Source organism: Dreissena polymorpha, chromosome 10 (assembly GCF_020536995.1).
Source record: "Dreissena polymorpha isolate Duluth1 chromosome 10, UMN_Dpol_1.0, whole genome shotgun sequence".
Classification (NCBI taxonomy): domain Eukaryota; kingdom Metazoa; phylum Mollusca; class Bivalvia; order Myida; family Dreissenidae; genus Dreissena; species Dreissena polymorpha.
In genome coordinates, this window is record NC_068364.1 from 31,625,359 (window position 1) to 31,642,780 (window position 17,422).

The 17,422-nt window shown below is 32.8% G+C and overlaps 2 long non-coding RNA genes across 2 annotated transcripts; both read left to right on the forward strand.

The window, feature by feature from the left end:
* The first annotated feature begins 469 nt into the window (after window positions 1-469).
* On the forward strand, window positions 470-5,445 carry LOC127847982 (uncharacterized). The gene is made up of 4 exons (XR_008034263.1): window positions 470-570; window positions 1,334-1,501; window positions 4,859-5,029; window positions 5,151-5,445. It is a non-coding gene; the product is annotated as an uncharacterized LOC127847982 (long non-coding RNA).
* A 916-nt stretch (window positions 5,446-6,361) lies between these two features.
* On the forward strand, window positions 6,362-16,287 carry LOC127847523 (uncharacterized). Its single transcript, XR_008034008.1, has 4 exons — window positions 6,362-6,443; window positions 14,899-15,006; window positions 15,757-15,848; window positions 16,170-16,287. It is a non-coding gene; the product is annotated as an uncharacterized LOC127847523 (long non-coding RNA).
* The last annotated feature ends 1,135 nt before the right edge of the window (window positions 16,288-17,422 follow it).

Consider the following 17,422-nt stretch of genomic DNA (forward strand, 5'->3'; position numbering starts at 1 on the left):
CATCAATGTCACCAGGAGACTGTGTTCGTAAGTAGTGCTGGAATAATAATGTAGATTGTTTTTCACTTAACAAGTCCCGTATATTTGTCTTAAAGCGGTGAAGATATTTGGTAAACTCTATATAACTTAATTCAAACATCTGTTTGTGAAATTTGAAGCAAACTGTATTGAGCATATCATCAGAATTGTATCTACTACATGTATGTCTATTTAAAGAATGTAGATTACAAGTTAGAATGTTTGAAAGCATGCTCTTATGTTATTTTAAACGCTGCATGGAAAAGTCATTACACACCTTGTTATCACTTTTCATTAAAATTTAGTAAAGAAATAATTCTGTAGTATTCTGATAACTAATGTAGACATGTAACTGTTCAATTACAGCGAAGTGTACAGCTGGTCAGCAATATATTGTTTCAAACAAGACCTGCTTAAATTGTCCGAAGGGAACACACAAGAATCTCAGTGGAAACTATGACAGCACGGGAAAATGGATTCCGTGTTTGCCATGTCCAGAGAACTTTACCACCTTGGGAGAACGATCTATCAGTCCACTGAACTGCACAGAAAGTATGTAGTATGTCTCTTAACTTATTTGTATGTATCCACCATTGCAGAATGCTCAGTCAATTTGATTAAGTGTACATAAAATAAGTAGAATGTTTGTTTTATGAAACCAGTTAAACTCCCCCAATGCTTTAAATTTAGAGTTTCAAAAGCGATGGCCCCAATTTTGTTTATTTGTGTGTGACATGTTTGTGTGACTTATTGGTTGGCACTTAGTAAAAATTAAGGTCCGCTTGTTGTGATAATGCTTTTCTTTTGCTGGTAAAGCTGAAGTTTCAGTTAGTGTATATTTATTTAAACTCATGTGAATCCATCTGCTATTGAGGAATTCCTAACTTACCTACGTATCCACATGTACTGGTTGTACTCGCAATGTTAGAAGGTTACCTGTGTTTTAGTTTGAACGTTATATATTTAAGCAATAAGCGTAACATAGTCTTTGAAGGAAATTTGAAGGGCATTGCTGAGTTATTCTTCATCTTCATTTTCCCGAACTGTTATTTAAATGAAACAAATTTCTATTCATTTTGTTAAATGGTATTTCCAAACTTACTTGGACTTGCATGAAAGTAATAATGACATAATGACATAAGGACATACATTGAACATATATTGACAAAATAATTGCCTTTTTTTAATATATCATTTTTGCATGTTCTTATATTTATGGCATGCTAAAGCATTTCATGTTTATTGTATGTACAACCATTTCATTTTTTTGGCATGTTTAAGCATTTCATATTTATGGCATGCTTAAATATTACAGTTGTGTGCCAGATTGGAACTTACTACACTTTGAACAATTCTAACACCCAGTGTTCAGTTTGTCCAGTTGGTAAATACAACGATATGAGGGACCAACCCCAGTGTACACAATGTCCTCCTGGGAATACAACCTTAGATACCGGAAATTTTTATATTGGATCATGCATTGGTACGTTGGAATTACAAAAGTTTAACACACACACAAACATGAATAAAAATAAATATTAGATTATCATTCATAACTTACGTTGATACAATTGTTCGCAATGTGAGCTATATAAGTTTTGATTTGAGGCATTATTTACTGTTGATAATTTGAGTTTCGTTTTTGGTAAACTGTTCTTTAAGCCATTGTGTAAAACGTTATACCAGACAAGTAAATGCAAACTGCACAGGCTAATCTGGGAGGACATTTTCCGCATAATTTTGATGTTTGTTCAGAATAGAAGTCTTTCAAAGGAAAAAATCAATAGCAAGTTTCGTCCTGTTGAGCCTTCGCCGACCGCATAGGCTAATCTGGGATAACATTCTACGCGCATAAAGCAAGCCTAGTCCAAATAATTAGACGTAAGCTACCCCGCTTACGTCTAAACGGCTACCGTCGTTTTCCTATAGCAAATTGAGTTCAACTTAAACTTCAGTTTTTCTCGTTAAATCTTTGCTAATGCATAAAATTATCATTAATTAGACATAAATGTGAGCGATTACCTCTTAAATGTGTAAAAATTGTGCTTTTAAACCACTTATGTACATTTTTAAAAATAAACATACACAACACACGAAGTGTGTTTGTCGTTTATAGAATTACATTGAATTATCTTGAACGAAATTATTTTTTGAATAGGTTACACATAACCAATTGTTGTTGTACAACAAACCACATCACTTTTTAGCTTTCTGTACTTTTTAATTAAATGAAACCTATATGTGTGTGTTAAAACTACCAGTTGTATCACGGAGTGTATATTGATAGGAGATGATTCGAGTATTTGACCCTTACTGTAGTAAATTCAATCTTATGCAAAAACTATTCATTCGATTTTATTGGTTTATACGTTATCATGTTGCTTATTAATTCCTCTTTCAAAAAATATACGTTTAAGTATACTCCCGTTGCTATTAATGGATTTATAGCGAGATAAACACAAGAAATACACATTTTATGTTTTACCACCGCGCGTTTTACCGTGTTGTGGCTATCGATCTTGTACAATTAGCGTAAAGCGAAGCTCCGAGGTTATACATTTTGATGTACCCACTCACGTCTTTTGTTGAATTATAGTTTCATTTCTCGGCCGATTTTGACAAATTATATATCATTAGAAAGCTTACGTTCCGTAGTAAACAGATATATAAACATATATTAAGTGTTTCTTCTGATTTCGACAGCCCGGCGAGTTATAACTTTAACTTTTGCAAATATCATACCGTATTGGAGTTTTAGAATCTAGATTTACGGTTGACATGTTCGTACTTAATACCAATTTGTAGCGTTTATATTTGGAGTTCAGTTTTAAAAATTACATCTTGCTTAGGAGAATAGAATTCTGTATACGATAGAAAAAAAAATGTTTAAAAAAACGAAAGTAATTAAGGAATGAAGGCGGAAGAAAGTAGCGCGCGTTCCTAACGCACTGAACTGATGCTACGATCTTGGCGATTATGCTTTTGTTTAGAAACCGGCCATTGAATTTCCTTTGCCATGATTATTATATCTTTGATGGAATATATTGTGGTATTTTGTTCACGAAACATATCAATAAAGCTTATTATAAATAAATCTTAACAAATTAACGATTTCAGCTCTTGTTTATAACACAGAAAGGGTGATAACTTTATGATGAAACAGCTTTTATAGCGGATCCTCTCGATTTTATTCGGCTTTGCATGCATACTTGAAATAAAATGGGTGTCAAAAACATTCATCGTTTGCTGTTAATTATCAACGAGGGACTTATGTATAATTATATGAAATGTTATTTACCTTAAATTATCAATTTATTAAAGATTCTTGAATATCACGGTCGGTGTTACGCATTTCGTATTTTGACATCAGGGCATCATGTCCAACTATTCAAAATCATATTTTTTTCACTGGGACGATGACGGCTTAGATTTAGACAGGCAGACAGATAGTTTATTCAGACTTATACAACAGTACATCGTCTTCAACTCAAGTATATAAATTATTTTTAGACGAATTGTTAGGTGATTACACATATAGCAGTGATGATTCTGAGAATGTTGCCATGTTTCTTATCCGTGTAATCTAGAGTCCGTGGTTTGAGCATTTTTATCGCGGTGTTCAATAAAAGATATCTCAAAAATCTTGTTTATCGATAGATCTGTGGTTTTATTGCCCCTGTGTTCAGCACAAACCAATTATCTCTTTATGATCAGATACTGTGCCGACCAATACTAAATAGCACTATGGTGTCATACGCCACAGCAGGGACCTATACTTGTGATCATGGAGTCTTAGTGCAAGACTTTAACAAGTATGTTGTTTCGCTTGCGGTTGTTAAAGCTAAAACGGGGCTTCCCAGCTGGCACAGCTGCAGATATTCGGATTTGAATACCTAAACTTATTCAGACCTTATTCTTAACCGTTGCGCGTTTTACGATATCGGATTTTAGGCGGGAATACAACTCAGTGAAACTATTCAATTTCTTATACAACATTAAGCATACTAACAGTTATTGAAATTAACAATATCAGCGACATCTTTTTAAAGACTAAACACCTTTTCAAGTATCGAATTTAACATGTCAATAAAATATATTAATACCAAAAAAGGCTTCATTTAATATTGTTCACATTAAACCTTTAAATGAAAGTGTCGCTTTAACCATTTTCCGTGTCTTATTTAGCCGCGAATCGTTTGCTAAAAACAGTTAACAAAAAGGGCTACACGTTCTAATTCTTAATGAAATACAAAAATAAGTATAACATAATTAATAACGTCCATAAACACACACGGCAAGATCAAAGTTTTAATGGAAAACTAATATGACATTCTACGTAAATTATTATTTTCGTCTAAATCGAATACTATATATAGAGAAACAATGTATTTATAACCGACCAATGAGGTAACATTATGCAACTTTCAATTTACACAGTGCTATATGGCAACAATATGGAATTTGAAAAGTGGTAGTGTTTTAAGGTCTGGACTATCATTACTTGTAAGTTTGTATAAACATTTTTCTAATGCAATAGTAAAATAATGTTTATATTTTATGTTTAATAATTTATTGCATGACTATTCTGTGCTGTTATATGAATTTGATGCCGTTAAAGCTTCCGACATGAATTCATGTCGGAACGATGCTATTGCAAAATAACGTTAAACGATATGAGGTCGATGTAAATCGACCTCATATTTATAGGAGTAAAAGCAAGCCCATTTTTCACACAACGTGACTCATTAAAATATATCTTTATTAAAAAATAATGCATTAACTTCCAATTGAATTCAAGACCACAAATATAATCATTTCATTATTTCTTGACTGATTACAGATGACTGCTCTGAAGGATATGGCTTCAGTTCTGTGTCCGGCAAATGTGTGATCTGTGCCACTGGAGAGTATAATGACAAGGAAGGCTCAAACCAGAACCATTGCAAGAGATGTCCCGCTAACTTTAATTCCACACAACCCGGGTCTACGAAATGTCTTGTTCCCTCAAATAGTAATAAACGCAGATAAACTAGTATAACAGTGTCATTTAATCCAGTTTTCAAAAAGTCGGATTTATTTTTTTGGTATGCACATCTCCGTTATATTTTACTGAATTGTATTTTCTATTACAGCTTACCCACTACAAGTTTATGTTGATGTCACAATCAGAGTGAAGTACAGAACTTCCATTGAATCCTGCAATAAACAAACAGAGTTGTTTAATATACAGGTTTATATTGTTCAAAGAATGCGAATTGTGTTTGCCTCCAAAAATGGAAAAAGGTTCGGCCAGTCTAAAGGACTCTGCAGAGGCAATTCATGTGATAATTTGGTGTTTGTAAATGGGATAAAGTGTTCGGAAATAAACAATGGCCGAAAACGTCGAGCTATCGATACTGAACTTGAAGTGGAGTTTAAGTTTGAGAATATAAGGTATCTAAACTAATTACAATTATAAGTTAACAAGAAGCTTTTACACTTAATTGTTCTTCAAGAGTGGATTATTTCAGTACGTTTGCGTTTTTGTTAGGTTTGTATATAAACTGTCATGTATTGAATATCCTGAAATGATGTTTTGTCATTGCCAGTTCCTATCTTACTGACCTGGCTGACAATGCAAGCATGACAACACAAGATGTTATTGCTCAGATTCTTCGAGAGGCTGCTGTAGACAAGGAGCTTAATCCAAATGTGAGTATATCTACACGACTTCGTTTATTCTCAATATTTACCCGGCACTGACTAAGTGCAAGATTATAGTAAAAGTATCGGTTTGGTGAATACATCAGTTTTGTGCAAGGTAATTTACTGTTATGTTGCACGACCTAAATGTAGTATGTAGTATGGGTATAGGACACAATGAACACGTGAAATATGTGCTAAAATAGTTCACAAGTATGGAATCAATGTTGGAAAGCTATACATTGTATGCCAGTTGTTTGTTTTATGATATATTCGTATCAGTTTGAACACATTTAACAGTGTGATGTTTGAAAGTGTAATAGTTAACAAAAATCGATACATGCAATTATGTTTATTGAAAATACACTTTATAACATGTACAATTTCTAGAAAGAAACAGGTAAAGAATATTTTGTATTCCTCGATTTTGAGCCATAACCATCTTTTGATTCAGATATGTTGGAAATGGTCTATGTTTAGGACACTGTTAACATCAGCTTATACATTTTACAGTTCAGTAATGCTTTGCCATACCGAGATAACTTTATTAACTTTAGTCAAGACATAAAATACTAATATATTTCCACAACAAATGCTCTCTGGAATTTTTTTTTGCATTGCTATATGAATATATTTGTTCTAAATTTATTTTTAGGAATCGGCCATTGAATACGTTGACCTTGGTAATGTTTCGGTTGTGGAGCTATGTAGTGCAGGAAAGCAGAAAGTGAACAATTCTTGTGGTATGTGTTCAAATCATTTTGAGTTTGCATAAATATACACAATTATTCCATGATAATTATTGTATTGCTTATACACATACAACATATTTCCAAGCACCGTATATCTAGATATTTATGTTTGTGTAGGCGTACTTGCAGGTATATCATACATGAATTGAAATTGATGTATATATTGTCGTCAGTATAGGCAGTCAAAATTTATAAAAATATGATAAGCGATGTTTTAGATTTTGACAGTTAACAAATAAGGCTTTGTTGAGATATAACATGAACCTTTGTGTATATGAGATGATTTGTAAACGATTTAATAGCTGTTTAAATGTTTAAACAACATTTGTTTGACAGATGAAAATGGAAACATATAAGTTATGTGCGTTTGAAAGTGGCTGCCCTACACGGCTCAAGCAAATTATCAAATCATTTTGTAATTGAACAAATGTTAAGACTATGCAATTCAATATTTCAATCCATAAAATAACAACCTACTATATGCTTTGATCGATAAAAACAAATATAAATGTTTCAAAATCCTCAGTTTTATAAGCTAAGAAATGTTTTCATTAGTTTCTGTACCGTCGGGTGTAGATTAATTAAATACGTTTTTATAAAACAAAGCCTTCAATATTCCAAAGCTAAAATAAAAATGACACAACGATATGCAAAGTACCAATGAAAATAATATAAACGGCACAATTATCGGTTAGAAACTGTTTGTTTTTTAAAACGACAACTTTAATACTATGATTGGCAATCACAATTAATCTCTTCTATACATTAATATGTCCAATATGTGTACATCGTTTCTTAATATCAATGAAACAAATAAGCAAAGCATATCGAAACATGTGATGGCATGTGTTGTTTTAACAATTCTGTGACCGCAATTTAGTATTCATAATACAATAAAATTAATAATAACAATTATTATAAGCGCCTGGTTATCTTGTCATTCACCGTTTTAAGCTTGTGGTTTGTTGCGCTTTACGTATGATGTTCCCTGCCTTCTTGTTTATCTTTAAAGTTAATTTGTCTTGTGATAAACTGCACACTTTTACAAAATGAATATTAACGCGTGTTTGAAGATGCGACCTATGGGCATATCGACATATGCCAATGTTACACCGCCAACACACTAAAACTCACTTCTCATTAAAACCGTTTGTAATAATAATATAAAAACACGGCTCAATATAAATTTTAAATTCCGCAAATTGATGATTGAGAACATTTTCTGCACGTTGAATAAACATCAGATATCCACGAACGGATACATTACCTCATAAAGCTGTAGGCAAAAGGTTAATTCTGAAATCACATGCTGGGCTCGGAAGTGTTTGACATTATAAAATTCATGACATGATTATTCCAGGATTTACCAAATAACTGAAAAACGTTTAACTTGTTAAATACTTCAATATAGCGTTTGCTATTATCATTTGATAATCGTCTTCGTTTGGTATATGCAGTGGCGTAGCCAGACCCACATTTTAGCTGAGGCAGTATCTTCGGTCATTATAGGGAGTGGGGTCCGGGGACATGCCTCCCCCCGCCGTAATTTTTTATACCCAAAATGTCTCTGGTGCGTTTTAAAGGCCATTTAAACCACATTTTATACCTAAATTATCGGAATCGTGGACGCTACATATGACCGTTTACTATCAATTAAGTTAACACAAAAATCTGCTAAAAGTTTATTGTCCATTTTAGATTATGTTATCATAAATAGTGTTTGAAGTGGCAATTATGTAACAACCTTAACTGCAGACGAATAGCCATATAATTAATGTGAAGTCAGATAGAAAAAGAAAACATTGAGACGCAGCTCTCTCATACAAGCAAATATAACATGTATATGGATTGTAATAGAATGTGCTTTATATATTTATTATTGAAATACTTAAATAATATAGATCTACCTTATAATATGAAGAAAACAGATCGCTTTGTTTAAAATTCAGAATTTCGAAATCATTTTGCTTAGTCATTTTTGCTTTAATAGAAGTTATACAATTGAAATAATTATCTGCCTCAACATACAATCGAACTCAATGATAATATTTGTTTGTGACTATCACAATGCCTAAAATTCCTAAAATTCATTAAATTGCCTAAATTTCTTATATAGATTTTATTCTTTGACATAATTTTTCCTTTTTTCCTTGAAATCTCAATGCCTCGGTGTGCCTCAGCATGGCTACGACGCTGATACGTCTTTCGAATTGGCTTACTCAATAGAAGTTAAACTTCAGTCCGTTTCTTGATCTGTCCGTCTTGAAAATAGGATTCTGCGATTTCTTGAAGTACTCAAAATCAATTCGGTACGTGAGCTAATACACCACCGTTTAATATCCAACATTGGTAAATTACCACCTTATTTGTTATAACAAGTACTTAAAGATCATTCAAAAATAGATTTATATTATATATTATAATACTGCACTTTTATTCACAATGCTAAACTCTCATAGGCCATCGTGAAATTAGAAATACTGACAGACCAAGCGGGAAAAAAATTACTGTCCAAAGAATACTGTCGCCCGCTACCTTGGAAATCACGTGCCACCAGCTGGAAAAAATGTACTGTCCAAAAATTACTGTATCCCGCTGCCTTAGCAATTCACGTGCGGAATGTTCGAAGATTATTTTGTCCCATTCGCGCATGCGCAGTACGAATTTTTGAAGATCCGTTGTACTTGGATAATTAAAATATCGATTGCAGCTGAAACTGTGCAGTAGAATAGATTAATGCCATTATTGAAGCTTTGACAGGAGTCATAAAAAAATCAAATTAGTATAAACGACACGCTTACCTCAATGGCAACTTTAATCCAATGCTAATAACAATAAAGTTACAACGATATACACTTCCAGTGTCTGTTCTTAAGGTGTTATGCATGACAAACACACAATCCGAAATACGTTCTGGATTCGTTCGATGCTTTTAACAAATATTTTACTGTTAAAAAACCACCACTTCCATATTGTTTCGTCACCGAAATGACGTCACACTAGTACGTCATAAATTGCGTAATCAAGTGATAAAAGTAAAATACGGAAAGCTGGTTCGGTAATATATTTTTGAAGAAATATCGTACGATTACCGTAAGTCGACCATGACCTTATTTTTACCACTTTGTTTACATTAAGAACGCGGCCATTTGGATGACGTCACACGCAAGCGCTCCGAGTATTTTGATTAAGTGACATAACTACGCTTATAAACAGAAACAAGTAAAAACAAAATGAGGAAAAAACAGGTAAAGTTGCATTTCAAAATAAAAATTTAACTAAAATTGCACAAATTGATCTATATCCCATACATTTTATTGGTCCTCTTTAATAAATTCCCACAAAAATTAAAATGTGAAGCAAGACGATCTTAACATAACACTTTCATTGACAGCGCTTCATATCGGAAATAGCAGTAAATCGTAGTAAATGTATGGCAAAGCTTTTTTATTAAATTGGTTTTCAGACCTCTTCATAATGGTGATTTTTTTTACTTTTTTTTCTTTTAAGGCTTATCCAAAACGACTTAAACAGACAAAGAAACACAGATCGTACTCCCAAAAAGCTTTATCAAATGCTGACAAGCTAGTAAAAAAGATGGTGTCTCTGCAAGAAAAGCGGCTGCCTTGTTCAACGTCCCGAAAAAACCACTCTAAGAGATAGAACTGCTAGAAGGGTCAATGTTAACATTATGTCTGCAGGAGCTTTGCCTTTGTTTACCTATGAGGAAGAAAAAAAATTGGTTGAACATTTCAAAAAATTGCTGAATATGGCTTTGGGTATACCAGGAAAGAGTGTATAGACATTGCATCTGACTACGCCGTTCAGTTGGGTAAAATAACGAAGGATAACTCCCTGTCTCTAAAGTGGATTTATGGCTTTTAAAAGCGCTGGCCAGAACTTAAAGTTCTCAAACCAAGAGCCCTTGATCATGCTCGAGCTAAAATGGCCTCAAGGGAGACCATCTCGAATTTTTATCACAACCTCAAAGAAACATTAACAAAATATGAAATAACTGATAAGCCCCACCTGATATACGTAATCTATGTAAAAGACTGAGCCAGTCCGGTTAAGATAGCTCGATTTTGCAACCGTACCCGGGAAATGTAACGCTAAATCCGCTGTTGTCGGCTTTTTAATTAATTGTATATTCACATTTATGTCAACTTTCTGTGCAATGGCCTATATATTATCGGAATACATACTCAAAAAGCATGTTGATGCAGTTTTTTGTTCAAAAGAGAAGTTTGTTTAATTCTAATCGTCATACCTCGCTGATTGCCGGTATCATTGATACAGGTAAAGGAAGCTCAGCTATAAATAGGACAGAATATTCTGGGAATAAGATTAAATAATAGTTTGAAAACACTGATTTGAAATCAGTTATATTCAATCCAGTATATGTTTATGTTTATATGTTTAAAGATCAACTATGCATTTTCTGTACTGCATTTGACATTTGTCGTGATACTGTATATAATTGCAAATGAAAACGTGTATAATTAGCGTTAAACGCCATCATGAGTGTGAAGAAAACGAATTATTTTGAACCTGCCATTTGTTAACGTTGAAGGGAGTATGGTACAGCATAATAGCTGTATGATATCTATGACACTCGTTCTTATGCGTGCTCGCTATTTTTGCATTTTTAATAAATTTTTCAAACAGAAATTACAGAGCCATATCAGTGCACACACCATGTTTGATATTTTATTCGTTTGTTGGATACTGTGTTCTGTTTTAAACACATATTAGGTCATATCGCGGAGATTTAGTTGACCTTACCATGTGTTCATGGTTGAACGCACGTATTCAAGTCGTATTCGACTATGTGCTCATACCTACTTTCAGGAAATAATCATTAAATTATTGCCGTACTTAACGAACAAACATGCCTAAGCTTATTGACTTAGTGAAAAAAACAATAACCAAAAGAGATACTATATATGGTCATGCACATGGGCATTTGAACTCACGTCCCATAGCATCATTGACTTAGGAAAGGAAACAGCGAGATATAAAGTTTGTTATGATATACACGTGAAATTAGAGCGCATGTCAAGTTTTGAATATATCTGCTAAGTAACGTAATGTTATAACCCACAAACGTTTTACTTTAACATACGTTTTTTAAGATAAGTGGTACAGAACATACACGTCGGATAACTTTGATATCTTTTTCAAAAATATTTCTTGTTTTATTTGATCGAGAATGTAACCCGCCTCCCAGTTTCGCTGAATGGATCCCCACGGGTACTTCTTCCTCGTACCCCCCCCCCCAATTTGTTTTTTGTATTCAACATTTTTCGTACCCAATTTTTTTTCGTAACCAAATTTTTGTTCATACCCAAAATTTTTCGTACCCATTTATTTTCGTACCCATTTTTTTGTTCGTAACCAAGAATTTTTCGTACCCATTTTCTTTGCATAATTTGTGTACCCAAAATTTTCGTACCCATTTTTAGAACCCAAAATTGTCGTACCCGCATACACAATTGTGGTTATGTAGATAAACTAAAATTGATGATTTTATATAATTCCTCTTCAAAAGCATCGCCACACCAGTACTGTCAGTACTTTGATTATTTTAAATATATCAATTTAATAAAAATAAAACCAACGACAGGGTACAAGGAAAACATACAGAGGATTATATTCACCTAACACTGATTTTTAGATGGAATTGAGTTTGCAGATTGGGGAACATTACCGATTGTATTCTTTACGTTTTGACACTTTTTTGTGTAGTTTTTAATTTGTTTTATTTCACATGTGCCAATTTAGAAATTCATAACTACTCGTAAAGAAAGTGTAACAATAAAAATGACGGTGGGGTTATAAGAGCTTTAAGAATTACGGTTAATTATAAATGTTTACAAAATATCGCCTACTTGTGTTCGGTTTATTTGTGACATGTTAAGCGTTTAATGTCAAAATGTTAAATATTAATGGTTAATAATAATAAAGTAAACTGTGTATCAATAATAAGAAATACAGGTATATCATAACATTTTTCTGTTGCCGTCGATATAATGTGTATTACAGTGAAATTATGGTATTTTTATTCATCTGATATGATATTTCCATGATGTCAACTGAACAAGAACGTTTGATTATGCACATTTACCGATCAATTATGTGTCCATCGTGATCCGGATTTTTCGTCAGTCCTTAAAATCATATCTAGTCATCATAGTTCATGTTTACAAAAAAGTGTTTGAATATTTCTTTGTTCTGCAATACCTGACAATTATTTATAACCTTGAAATCGTTATTTTAAAACACGCCGGTTCGATGGCATCTTCTTCGACCACACAACTTTAAGCTAGGTTGCTTAGTTGAACAACTTGACGCCAGGTGTTGAGGCGGTGTTTATTTAAAAATTGTATTGTTGTACCCCATTTTAAAATAGCAATAACGTTATAGTGATACCTTTACTTGCTTTGCCAAGTTTATTTTTTTGAAACTATGTTTGAATAGTTTGGATGAACTACTGCTACCGTATATATTTTTGCGATTTCTCAAAGTGCTTAAGGTATGGCAAACGATTGATCTCCACCAAGCGGCAAACTATTGATACTTTTTGCACATAGCACAACCTATTGGCATAGCAATAATAAAAACTGGAACATCTTTTCGTTGCGAACCATAGGTGGTGAAAACCGTGTTGAGGGCTCGACGAACCTCACATTTACCTCAGTATTAAAAACGAGCCAAACGCGCATCTTAAACGATATCCATCAACTATAGATATGCAGAAAGAAACTGAAAACATTGACGTTTTTAATTAATAAAAACTCATACTTTTAGTGTTGTAGTATCCTAAGTATCGGACATCTACTTAATCAAAAGGGATATGTACTATATGTAAGATATTTGCATACGCGCGATTCTTTAATAACAATTAAACTATTATTGTTATAAGTATGTTTTAATTATTTTTTCATTGTTTTCATTATTATTATTATTATTACTTGTATGGCATATATTGTACGGCATGATGTTAAGCACAAGTGCAAAACGTTAGATATCGGTTAATACTTATTGAATGAACTAAATCTCAATAGTATCAAATCATTTTTGAATGGTTAATATTTACATAATATCACTACTAGCCCTGTGTGCTGTGTTAGACGAGAAAGTCTGTAAGTGAGTAGTAGTTGTACTTATTTGTAATTATTACTCACGCTAGTTTATCGTCACTAAAAGTAACTTTTCAATTACTAAAAAACTACATATATATCCCAGATATCATAAAACAAGTTTTATGTGGGCCTTTCGCATTTTCCCCGTAAGATGTTCGGTTGGTTCGCAAAATCAAGAGTAAATCAATACGTACTTGAAATTTGGCATATAATACATTAGATGTATTAAACAAATGTAAACAAATACATCGCAGTTTAAATGATTGTGCAGCAACCAATCGTTTTATCGCAAAGCTGGGCCTTTAAATCAAGGGTTTACGATTCAATGGTGTTGCTGTTTGTTTTCCGATCCGAATGCCCTCAGAAACTCATAGTGTGCGATCTTAAGTCCATAGTATTCGCATATTTCCATTTTCACGTGGTTGAGACGTGTCGTAGCGTCACCAATAAATGATTTTAGTGACACTCTTTACACGATGATATCGTAACAAAGCTTTTAAAATTGAGGTTTATATATTCAGCCCAGTTTGAGAAATTATTATTATTAATGTATTGGAATAGACGTGCGATTGAGTGTAGGTCAATATCTGGTTACAATTACCATAAATACAATTAGTTTTAGTAATGCATTAACTGGAAAAGTTTGTTCGGTATGACCATTACACTAATTATGCAAATGAACAGAATCATTATACGTGCAAAGTTTAAAGAGGCTAATCGTATAATCAATGTTAAAACATATGATGACAATTGGAGATTGTAAACGCGATGAAGCGTTGCAATTGCACACCGAAATGAATATATGAAAGTTATTGTTAATGTAGGTAAATCGTAGCATATATGAATGCTTCAATGTTTTGTCAGATTAAGTCCAATCTTGAAAACTGATTTTTGTGATTTTGAAATTTTTTATTCAATTTTATTTGTATACCTAAATGATATACATATACTTAAGTCTTAAATAATAAAACTAGCATGAAAAGTATATTTAACACAAAATACCTTCCTGGGTTTTCGAATCCAAAACCTGTAGCAACATGAAATGCGCTTCCGCTGCACAACTCAAGGTTGTGATACCGTAAATGTATATGCCCATTTATTGTTGAAAAGTGTTTGAACGCCTTTTTGCTGTATTGAATTCGATTTATGATTATCTATACAAAGAACGATATATAAATTTGTTTAATTTGTGTGTATTGTTTCGTTTGTTGGGATAGAGTGTACCTATTATGTTTTGAATCAATGGGAATAAATCAAACATGCATAATTATTTCTTAACTTAATTTGTTATTTGAACTCAGAAACACCAAATAGTTCTTGCCAAAAGGACATCGACAGCCGTGGACGAGAATGGAATGAAGTTTTTTCGGATAGCACGTCAACTCAGGATTGTGACGAGGGATTTAGAGGTTGGTCAAATATAAAACGGAAATGATCATTGCTGAATATGTGTTCGTTTATTGGCAGTAATGTATTTCCAATGAAATAGCATTCTACAACGGATCGCAATATCTTATTACGGCAAAAATATGTAAAGTACCATATCCAGTATAAGTAATGGGCCTTTCTGTTATTGAAACCACGGTGATCACAAAAGAAGTGCATTTCGGATATGAAAATTCAGATTGTACTTTCATTGTCAAGTTTTGTTGCAAAACAAAATAGCAATTAACATTACATGTATTTTTAAATGTATACTATTCTTAAAATGATAAATATAATATTATAATGGCATATATCTCTAGCAAAAGATTTTTACAACGAACGTCTTACAACATCGTTGTTAATTTTTTACATTACATCGTAAGTTCAAACTTAACATCGAACACAACTCAACACATACACACATCTTAATTTAAAAAAAATACGCCATTTTATGGACAAATGTGACATTTGACCTCTACGTCTGACCTTGTATTAAGGTAGTCACATGGGACACGTCGTTTAGTGACTGTTACCATGCGTGTCAAATTATTATTCCAAAATAGATCCGCACAGGGCAAAGCCATATTAAAGACAGACGGAGTGTGACTTCGCCTTCTTTAAGGGGGGTTCATTAAAACTAATCAATGCAGATGTCAGTACAATATTATGTGATGTATGTATATGTTTCGTATACAGCCGATTGGATAAACTAGTTTGACATACCTTTGAATTAGGTTACGTGAGCCGTCTTTGTGATTTGAATGGACAATGGCAGTACCCACAGTACAACTGTCTAAGAGCTGCTGTAAGCGATGCTGTTAATCAGGTTCGTGTTTTTAATGTCGTGCATTTGACTTATAAAAACTATATACCAATGCATAATAACCTTTTGAAAGTTTAAAATAAAAGAATGATGATATATTTACCCATTTATTTCAATTGAAATTCATTCAGCTTCTCAATAACTAAAGATTCGTTAGTTCATTTTCATTTGTGTAATTGCCTTTTTGCAAAGATTAAAGGAAGACCCAAGTCGTGTATTATCTTTTAATTATCAGTATACCTATATCTTGATTGTTATTACGAAACGTAATTCATGACAAAAAAAATATTTTGATTTGATATTGCTGTCTTTATTGGATCAAAGACATATTCTCTGACTGGAAACGCTACATCGGCCGATGTTATCACAGCTTTGTCAGCAGTTGCTAACGTTACAGAATATAAAGAAAATCGGACCTCGTCAGAGCTGCTCACTTACAAAGAAATATCAGTTTTAACACACGCTTTGGGCTTAGTTGCAGACCTGGTCAGTGGTCAGGGAATAGCAACTTATGATGTTGCCAAGGTAACTGTATGGCTTTATTTGCAACAGTCACTAACTGCATTGTAATTTATGTTTTATATTAGGATACACGTGCTAAACAGTTCAACATATGAGCTATACAACTTTTTTTTCTTTAACAAACGAACACTTAATGGTATCTTTTGTGGCATTATTAATATGAAGTTGTATGTTGTATATATTTTATAAACAATTAACATTCATTGAACGATTATGAAACATTGTGTTATATAATTCCTATTACGGATTTATACACCATTTCCTTATATGTAAAATTGTTTGTTTACATGAAATTTATAAAGTTTTACACTAATGTTTTTTCAGGTATTTCTGAAATCGGCAAGCAATATCTTAGATATGGAAAACAAAGACACGTGGTTATCGTTGAAACAAGCGGTAATGTGTAAAATATATTGTTTCAATACACATTATATTAAATTTATTTTGTTGTTAGATCTGAATATGCGTTTTAGTTTTAATACTGAAAAATATATTCATTTGAAAGTATAAATGGTGAAGCCAGTTTAATCAAATATAACGGTTTAAGTGATCTATGCAGTCACATAATATACATACTTGTCAATATGTCACCTTAATTGCTTACAAAACCGTTGATACTTTTCAGAACCAAAACGCCAGTGAAACGCTGATTTTTTCAATCGATGTGATTGGTTCGGCACTGCGTAAGAGGATAGCAGTCGGAGACGTTGACAACGTTGTTGTTGTTAATAAGAATTGCGTGTTTGAAGTTAAGAAAGTGACTGACGGGACCGTAGAATTTCCCGACATTCAAATTCGAAATGACACACTAGGTGACAATACATGGATTCATCAGTCGAAAAGTCGCATATCTTTAAAGACAAAAGGTATGTGCCCGTACAAAAAAGTAAGCTTGAAACCATGGTTTGAAAAGGTGTACCACATAATACGTATTTTTTTATGTCATTTGATTAATTATGATGTTAGTATTTAAATTTTAAATGACTGTGTTGTAAGTGTGGACAGAGCAGTTGATATAATACATTTGCAAGAGTCGAACTCGTTATAATTATTAT